Here is a 10,157-nt window from a genome sequence, read left to right as displayed (position 1 = left end):
TGGCTGGACATTGAACAGTAATTAAGACACTTATGAAATATTCTTTTTGAACAAAATAAATCTGGAATCTGCCCCTAATATTTTCGGAAGTGTTCTTAGATAAATAATTTCCGCAAAGTCATTAGTATCAGAGGGTGTGCTGAAAATATCCCAGAATGTCAGATGGTTATTTGTGGGTCTTTTTCCACAGTGTTAAATCATGGTTTATTATTTTCTTGCCTCCTGTTTTCACTAGGGCTTATGTGCAGCCCATGACCGGAAGCCATTGTCAAATTGTTTTGAAAAGAATTTTTGAATTGATAAAAAAAAATGTACTGGTGTTTTTAAAACCTTTGAAATAATAACAAACGCCAATTATTGCAGTTAACTATTTGTGGAACAAGTTCCAAGCATTTTAAAAGGGTTGTTTTCTCCATCACCAATAATGCTAAGAGTGTAAAGGAAATGCATATATTTTAAATGTATAGCCTATTTGTTCATTGTACAACTAAAACTAACTGCACCTTGGCTTTAAGTGATTTTTTTTTCCTTTTATGTGCACTCATGATTTTGCAGAGCACTATGAAATGTAAGCACCATTTAAAAATGACATTGCAGACTGATGCAAGAAGTGTTATTTATATTTTCCTGAAGGGAAAAACATCTAAAACTGTTGTACATATGTTTCTTTAATTATGAGCTTTCTTGTATCATTTAAAGTGTTTTGAGGGGAGGGGTTATGGGCGATGGGCCTTGAGAATCTAATGAAAGGGATGCGTACGTGATAAAATAAACCTCAATTTCCTTGACTCATTTCTCAAGTGTTTCATTGTTGTTTGGTGTTTCTCGCAAGAAGATTTTTATTTTTTTATTTTTTCCCAAATCAGAAAGTCCTTATGCTCAGCCCGGGCCAGCTGCGCTCGCAAGAATTCCAGAGAAAGGCTTCCGTCGCTTTCCACAGAACAGTCAGTCATTGGATACAATCCCCTCCCTTGTGTTTTTTTGTTTTTGTTTTTGTTTTTTGCATATTTTGTCCGATACGATCATGTTTTTATCTACTAATATGACTGTAGTATTCTCATCTCTTAATAACAATTTACCTTAGATCCATACTGATTTCTCCAGTCAGCGTTGACGGTTTGAAATGGACCTGTAATCCACATTCCTTCCTACTTAACGTAGGCTACTGAGTTCTCATCTTGTACCGAGTAGGCTACTGTACGCAGGAAAATATCGATATTAGCCTAAAATCTTCGAGATGGCGTTGGGGAATCGTTTTAACGTGTTGCCATTAAAACACACAGCGGTTAATAAACTTGTTATTCTTGATTCCCTTTCCAAAGGGACTCTCGTATCTTCCCACACGCACCCTTCCACTGAGATCCTCCCACTACACGTTCTCACACTTCTGCTAGTGAACGAGTGAACTGTTTTCCAAGACGCGGCTCTGATCAGTTTTACATGTTTAGCTCTGGGCGAAAATAATTTAAGGAAACCTGCGAACACTTTAACAGGTGGGTGTTTTCTTCTTCTTCTCGTAATTCTTTTAACTTCTCAAGAAAGGCTTTGTGTAATGTTTATGTTCTAATGACACGAATCAATGAACCTATAATATGACTAACTATATGTAACTATATATATGTTAACTAACTATTACGGTTCATTACGGTTCTTTGCCTCACTTATTCGATTAATTCTATTTGATTAGATTAGGTATATTTTTATATAACACACTGGTTCCGTTTTTAGTGAAATCAGTTATTAATTGTAAAATACGTTTTGTAAAATATTTCCTTTTTTTAAAAAAAAAAAGCAGGCACATGGTCCTGACATCATCTGTAAAGAATGATTACTTTGCAAGACCTATGAGTAATATGGATCTTTTCACACAAAAAATATCAACTCTTGGGCCATGTAGCAACTGAAGAGATGTTCTGAACAATTGAACTCTCAACAGAGTACAAAAATTAAACCATGTATATTATGTTGCAAAATAAACAAACAAACACACATGGGGTACATATGGTGTGTGAAATCCAGATGAGAAAGCAAAATATATAAAGGATTTACAAAATTCCCAGTCATCCATGGTGTTCAGTCATATTAAGTGATCTCTAAAATGATTGCACTTCATGTTTCTGGTGTGTTGTGATTGGAAAAACAATATTGTCAATATTAGTCATAATTTAACTCTCGGTTAAACATGTAATGGATTTGTATTTGATGTTATTGTTTAGAAGTCTGTTCAGTCACCATCTGTGGTGTGTTTACAGTTTACTCATTTTCATAGCCACAGATCATAAATGATGATAGTCTTATCTACAACAGACTTTAAGCCTCTAATTTTCCAGTAGTAATGCACCAATAATCGGAATTGCTGCTTCTTAATTGCCTAATGAATTATGTTTGATTTGATTTTTATTTATTGTTCATAATCCATTTCTGGTCTTATGAGCAAAACATTTCATTTTTTGAAAGTCTTTTCATACTTCACATCAACATGAATAGAGGGTTTAGAGTTTCTCCATCAGAACAAGAAAAGTTGTACTATTTGTATACCTGAATCACAAATAAGTTTAAGGGTTACTGTCCAAATAATAAAAATCAACAAAATAATCTAGTTTTTATTTTAAAAAAGAAACAGGTTGGGCTGTGGTGCAGTAGATACTGCACATACTCAAGGTAATGCAGTTTGAGTTTGTGTTGAATCATGTCCTGATGATTCCATTTTTTCTCTCTCCTTCCACTTTACTATCTCCGTGTCCTGTAAATTAAAACCCATTAGGGAAGAAAGATAACTTATTTCCACTTTTATACGTTATTAGAAGATGCTATTCAGCCATGCTTAATTGATTAGAACCATTTTGTTTCCTTATCAGATCTAATTGCTAATGGAGACACTTGTGAGCCATTTCTTGTGCAGAATCTCCTGAGATCAATCATGCCAGTCTGGCTTTTGTGTGCTCTGCTTTTTTCACTGATTGGCCAAACAAAACAGGATGGTGAGTCTTGAACGCATTTAACTTGTGAAACTTTTAAAGAGATAGTTCAACAAAAAATTAACATTTGCTAAAAATTTGTACCCTCAGGGCATCCAAGATTTAGATGATTTTGTTTCTTGATTAGAACAGATTTGGAGAAATTTAGCATTACATCACTTGCTCACCAATGGATCCTCTGCAGTGAATGGGTGCCGTCAGAATGAGAGTCCAAACAGCTGATAAAAACATCACAATAATGCCCCCAAGTAATCCACACGACTCCAGTCCATCAATTAACTTCTTGTGTAGTGAAAAGCTGCGAGTTTGTAATAAATAAATCCACCTCGTCTTCAAATGAGTCTTCTATAATATTGCTTTCTCCAGTGGAAAAAGTCATCTCGTCTGAATCGGGAGAGAAATATGCACAGATTAAGCACTGCTTAAAAGTGAAAACAATTCAAAACATTTCTAAAAACATGCGTCACTGGATTTAGATGTGAGAGGACAGCAGGGGATGGACTTTTTCACTGGAGAAAGCGTTATGTATTATTATGGATTATTGGCCAGAGCGGTTTAAAGTTAAAATGTCTTGATGGATTTGTTTCTTACGAAAGAAACAAACACATCTACATCTTGGATGGCCTGATGATGAGTGCATTTTCAGAAAATGTTAATAATACAATACCATCATATTTCAATTGTTAGTTGAGACCATTGATAGAAGAACTGAATTATAATATGTATCAACAGGGCACCCAGTTCCTATAAAAGAGGTGAAAGTGTATGCAGAGGAAACGGACACATCTAATAATGGTGCATGGGTGTTGAATGTTGCATGGAGAGATGAGTTTGCTGAAAATGATGAATTCGAGAAAATCAGCTACGACATAGAGGTCCTTCGTACTGAAGAGATGAAGACAGTTCACAGTGTAAGTGTGATTTTTTTACAAAAGCAATGGAAATATATGCATATGGTCATTTTTTTCAATGAGAAATAACTGTTTTAGGAAACTATACATGTGATGCCAAACAAAACAACCTTTTATCATTGGAAATGGACCTCACCTATACCGCTGCAGTGCACTTCTCATTCGGTCAGACTTAGGCATCGAGATCAGCATTACATTGGTGAATGGACACCATTATATACGTACAACGGTTTGTAGCCACAGGTTGTTCTTACACTTTATGCATGTGTTATGCAAAAGAGCAGGACAACTGACCAATAACTTAACTGTTTTGCCTATAAAATAACAGGACAAGATCTAAATGCTACAACAACAACTGTCTTTCCTCACGATCAAGTTTTCATGGTTGGGAGTAACATCACGTTCTGTTGCATCATGGAGACAGATTCCAATGTTCCATTGGTTCCATTTCTAAGTCCAATCAGCATCATGACATACAATCACAGAAGAACCAGTTCACTTTGATAGGCCTTCTGAATCCACTTCAGACATAAATTGTGATGTTAAAGGAAGCTCTTCAGTATTCCATACTGGCGCTTCAGTTTTTATTGGCTGTAAGTCTACGCTCATCCCGTTTAAAAGGAATTGTTATTTTTTTAAACCCATCAGTTTTGAAATGTTTTACTGTAAGTTAAATCTTAAGCAGCTGGACTTCATTTTCCATTTGGTGAGGATTAGTCAGAGCTTTTTAAATATTTTGCCCACATATTGGATTTTGGCCACATGTGGGAAATTCCCACCATTTTAATGATGAAGCCACTTGGATGAGTTGGCAAAAGTGTGGTATTTTCTATGGAGGCTGGAAGATAGAAAACCCTCAGTAACAATTACTGTATTCCTTGCATTCATTTATGAATTTTTTTTTTTTATAACATTATACCTTGCTTACCAGTTCATTAGTTAGAATTAGTAAACATGGACTAATACTCATAAAGCCTCGTTCAAAAATTTGGGGTCAGATTTTTAATTTTTAAGTCTCTTATGCTTACCACAGCTACAATAATTGAATCAAAAATACAGCAAAACAGTAATATTGTGAAATATTATTGCAATTTAAACCTTTGATTAATGTAACGAATCCTTGCTGAATAAAAGTATTAATAATTAAAAAAAAAACTTTGTATACTGTGTATACCAAATGTTAATTTGAGTTTAACTTCACTGGATGCTACAGATCCCCCAGATGACCAGAATCTTACATGTATAACACGGGATCTCAGCTCTGTGGAATGTCACTGGGAAAGAGGCAGAAAAACCCATCTGTATGTTAAAAGAGAGACAAACTACAAACTTAATGGAAGGTATCCACATTGCTGAATATATCCATCTTAATGTACAGTGTGAATTATGCATGGTTGCTCTCATCATACTGAATTAAATTCTCTGATGCTAATTGTTTTGCTTTTGTCAGAGATTGTAAATTTGGTCAATGTGTCCTACATGCGATGAAACCGCAGGTGACAAACTGGACCCTGATTGCCAAAAATCCCCTTGGTGTGAAGACTCTCACAGATACAGCTGACCCCACACACCGAGGTAAAACTTATTTTAATATTGTTTTATTATCTCTTAAAATACTGCATGGCCTCAACATTTAACTGTGAATTTAATCTTCTGTTTTCTTCTTGCACAGTAAGGATGAGAGCACCCATTAAAATATCTCATGCTGCTTATGCAAGAGAAGTCACTCTTCGGTGGAGTTGGAACGAGAAAAATTATACTTGGTTTCCAATGATTTGTCAAGTGAAGCTCAACGGAAGCATTTACAATGTTGGTGTCATCAGATTTGATCTTGCATGAAAATTGATAAGCATTCTATTTTTATCTTTCCACTGTTTGACTTACAAGGCCTGTACATGCATTCTCACAAATGTCCACACATTTTCATCTTTCACAAAGAAAACCTTCAGTGGAAAGGGACTTTCGTCACTTGTCCTTGTAAATCTGCAGCCTTTTGCTAAATACACAGCTCGAGTAAGATGTGGGTCTTATGAGCACTTCTACGAATGGGGCAACTGGAGTAAAATTACTGAGTTGTCCACTAAAGAGGACGGTAAGTATTCAGAGGATTAACATATTAGAAAATATAGTGTAATTTATTTATATATATATATATATATATATATATATGATTTTATTTTTATATATGTATATTTTTTGAGTGTGATATTGCTTTTATACAACACTTTCATATATCCACCTTATTGTAAGAACTACAGGTGCTGCACTTATTCTTGTAGTTATTTACCTATAGCAGCTAATGAATCGGAAGTCCCACACATTCATAGAAAATAGCTTACTTCTGTGTTTAAAAAATCTGTTGGACAAGAAGTTAATACTGAGTAACTTACAATGTTCACACAACTTACATTTTACTGTGTCTATTTTTTTTCTCTGTCGATGTACTGTAAATAGTTTTAAGGGAAGCCACAGAAATATCAAACACTACGTTTCAGACTAACACACAGTTCTCTTTCTGAATGAATTAATGTTTCTGAACTAATCAGATGAGTAAAAATGATTCAGCAACTGCCAGTCAAATTCGAGGAATTTATTGTGTCACACTAATGATCTCTCTTCAGTTCCAGAAGCAGTGGATGTTTGGATTCAATATTTTGAACAAAATACATATGTCCTGTGGAAGGTAAGTGCAGTAGGATTTGGCACTGCTATTTTTAGCTTTTCTCTGCACTTTGCAGCTGCAGTCAAACAAATAAAAATTACCCTTTTTAATGTTTTAAAGCCTCTAACTCAACAACAAAGCCATGGGATAATTACAGGATATGAAATTACCATTGGAAACCCCAAAGGAAGGAGCAGAAAAATTGACATAGGACTAAATACGCAGCTGTGCTACAAAATCACCTTTGGGAATGAAACAAGTGATCAAATCATCACAGTCTCAGCGAAAAACTCTGCTGGTCTTTCTCCTCCTTCTACCATCATCGTCCCGAGTAATCCTGGTGAGCATTTAAAGTATATTCAAATGCTGTTTAAACGGGTTGAAAAGGTTGTGATTAAATTAATGATGTTTTATAATACTTTTCACAGACAATGAAGTCAGTATAAGCCATATCAACAGCAGTAATAGTGGCTTTGAAATGTCTTGGGAAGAATACCCCTATTCTACTTGTGGCTATGTTGTTGAATGGTTTCCAACCTACAATAAGAAGCAATGTGATGTAGAATGGGAGAAGATCTCAGAATGTGACAGTGACGCCTGTGACACCTGGAATCGGTCTGGTCAGTTGGGAGCTTAAAGATGAATCATTTGACTCACTTCTGATCTGTTTTTGTTCTGATATTGAATTTGTGCATGTGTGTAATGGTCCATCAATGGTTCAGTGAGCTGTGGTTATGTTCAGAAAGGGAGGATGACTGCTATTTTGAACAAAATATTTCAATTGTTCTATTTGTCACAGGTATTTTTGAGGCAGTGAGATACACTGTCTCGGTCTATGCCTGCACTAATGATGCACCAAAGCTTCTCAAGAGGAGTCAGTGTTATGCTATTGAGCAACGTAAGCAGTCAAGATTCAATATTTAAAGGAATAGCTCACAAAAAAAAAAAAGAACATTTGTTTCATGTTAACCTCACCTCGTCTTTCTTATTGTCCATTCTGCTATTTCTGTTCACAGAACCAGGGAAAGTTCAGAATCTGACAGTTAAAAGCAATGGAAGAAATCTTGAGCTTTCCTGGGACGAAGTGCCCTTAGACCTGCAAAAAGGCTTCATACAAGGCTACAATGTCACAACATTGCTTTCTGATTCTGAAACAGTTATTAACATGACAGTGACAAAGGGTGGGTTCATTCTCTAATTTGACGTCCACTGTTTTTTCTTAGTGTAAAGATTACATTACAAATGGACATACTTTGTGTTTTAATTTTAGAGCATAAAGTTAATTTGAAATTAGATCCAGGCTCCTATACCTTCCGCGTTAGTGCCTTTACATCTGGAGGTGAGGGTGAAGGTGACTACACTACATTCAGAATGGACGTGGAAAAAAACTGTATGTATGAAGATATTTAATTATATATTTTGTATATAATTATAATATTAAATATAATGAATTATAATTGAAAGATTAATGATTGAACTACTTTATTATATTTAATAAGCAAATATAAATAGCATTGATGAATATAGCATTGCACACAATGATAATATTGTGTGCAATGTGACAAAATTTTCATAGTTGACCAGATGATTGCGGCCACTATTGTGGGTTGCAGTGCAGCAGCACTTGTCTTCATTATCATCACAGTCCTTTGCTACAGGAAATGGAAATGGTAAGGACAATTTTCCTGTGTTATGTCATATATGTTTTTCAAACCCCAATATTTTCTATAAATTTTCACTCTTAAAATCCTTCAGGTTAAAGAAACTAGTGTATCCAGATATTCCTGAACCAAAACTGGCAGGGAAATGGATTACAAAGGTGAGTCATCAGTGCTTATTCAGCCTCCTTATAATTTCTAACGTTCCTAAAATGTTTTTTTTTTTTAATAAGTATAATCTGCATGTACGTATGTGTGTGTATCACAAGCCAAAAATGGGTCGCAGGTGTGTTCTCGTCGTCTCTCAGACAAGTGGGAATCAACTATGTTAAATCCTAACAGTAAAATGCAACAAACCATATACTTGGTCATAGTAAACATAGCAAAAATAAATATGGTTATCGATTTTAAAAGAGAAGGGAAATAGTTACCAAATATTTTTGTAGTTGACGTTAAAGGATGTGTGCAAATTAATCTGTCGCTTGATAAAATGATCAAATTAGGCAGATTTCAATATGGAAAAGTTGCATGGCATGCTCAAAAGCTATGCAAGATCAAATAAGTTATGACTTATTTTGTGTGGTAAATTATTGGCTTAATAAATAGGCTAAATAATATTTTGCTACAGTGTTAGCAAATTGTATAATCTGTGGCAAACCAGTTAACTGGTCAACAAATGTTTGTTGTTTGCAGGGCATTTATTGTACCCAGATGACCGAGGGGTATATGAAGTATGAGATCCAAGAGGTCCACAGTTTAGAGCATCCTGCGATGTCAGAAAGTCTAAATGGCCTTGACCTCATCAGCTCTAACTCCAAAGTGATTCCTGCAAATTTCTACCTGAACATTTCTGAATCTCCAGTTGATGTCTCATATTATCCTGTTGAGAAGCTTACCTCAATTCTTGAAAACCCTTCTTATAATTTGACCATGCCAGAACCAGTTGATGTTGCTCAGATGTCTGATCTTACACTGGAAATGCAGGATGCTTACCTCCCAGCCCCTAACTTTGTTCAGAATAATCTTGTTGTTAAAGACTCAGAGAGCTACAAGCCCCAATCAGCATGTCGTACAAATGTATAGGTCCCGTAGATAGACCTCAGTGTCGTGCTCTGTAAGGCACACCATGTATATGCGAATTAGCAAATGTAAACGCCAGTGAATTCATGTTATTTATAAATGTACTCTTTTTTTCAACACACCCAACTCTTGTAAAATGAGTAGTAAAAATGTTTTTTTTAAATACTGTGATGAAAAAAAAAGCTGTGACCTTCTTTAGAACTGCCTCTGTATATCTGCATTGTATTTCGCTATAATATTTATTTACATTTATCTATTTGGCACATACTCTCAACACGTGTGACCCCGGTGAATCCAACCCATGACCTTGATGTTGCTAGCATTATGCTTCAGTAGAGCAATAGTTCCCTCTTGTGGCCTAATTAAAGACTTCGATGGAATATAAAGACTATGAGGAAAACTTATAAATAAAAAATGTCAAACGTATACATATCTAGATGTTTTGATCGCTGTCTTATTAATAGACGAGAGATTGTACCTAAATACAAATTCAGTTTATGCTTAAAGACATTAAAGTGTGGTTTACACGTATTCACATCATGTACGAATTCCTTCAATTAATTGTACACTTTCCAGTAAACAAAATATTTGATTACAATTTGATTATGATTCCAAATTGTTGTCATTAATATAAAGACCAAAAATAATCTATGCCTATAAGATAAAGAAAAGTCAGATGAAACATTCTGGACAATCAAAGCACTCCCAATAAACTGAAGTAGGCTAATCACAAAATAAATGTCGGATAGTTTCATACAAAACTTCACAAAAAGGGTCGTATGTGTCAACGTAATATTCAAATTTCAAAGAATGCTTGACATGGTAAAATATATAAATTGAATGAGAAATCCTTAAACTGATGCTCCTA

General features: G+C 35.0%; 1 pseudogene; it reads left to right on the top strand.

Moving 5' to 3' along the window:
• The first annotated feature begins 1,403 nt into the window (after positions 1–1,403).
• On the top strand, positions 1,404–9,721 carry LOC107708514 (leukemia inhibitory factor receptor-like; annotated as a pseudogene).
• The last annotated feature ends 436 nt before the right edge of the window (positions 9,722–10,157 follow it).

This window comes from Sinocyclocheilus rhinocerous, unplaced genomic scaffold, assembly GCF_001515625.1.
Source record: "Sinocyclocheilus rhinocerous isolate Xijiao unplaced genomic scaffold, SAMN03320098_v1.1 scaffold506, whole genome shotgun sequence".
Lineage (NCBI taxonomy): Eukaryota > Metazoa > Chordata > Actinopteri > Cypriniformes > Cyprinidae > Sinocyclocheilus > Sinocyclocheilus rhinocerous.
Note: the sequence above shows the minus strand (reverse complement) of the source record. Positions and strands in the feature narration are given on the sequence as shown.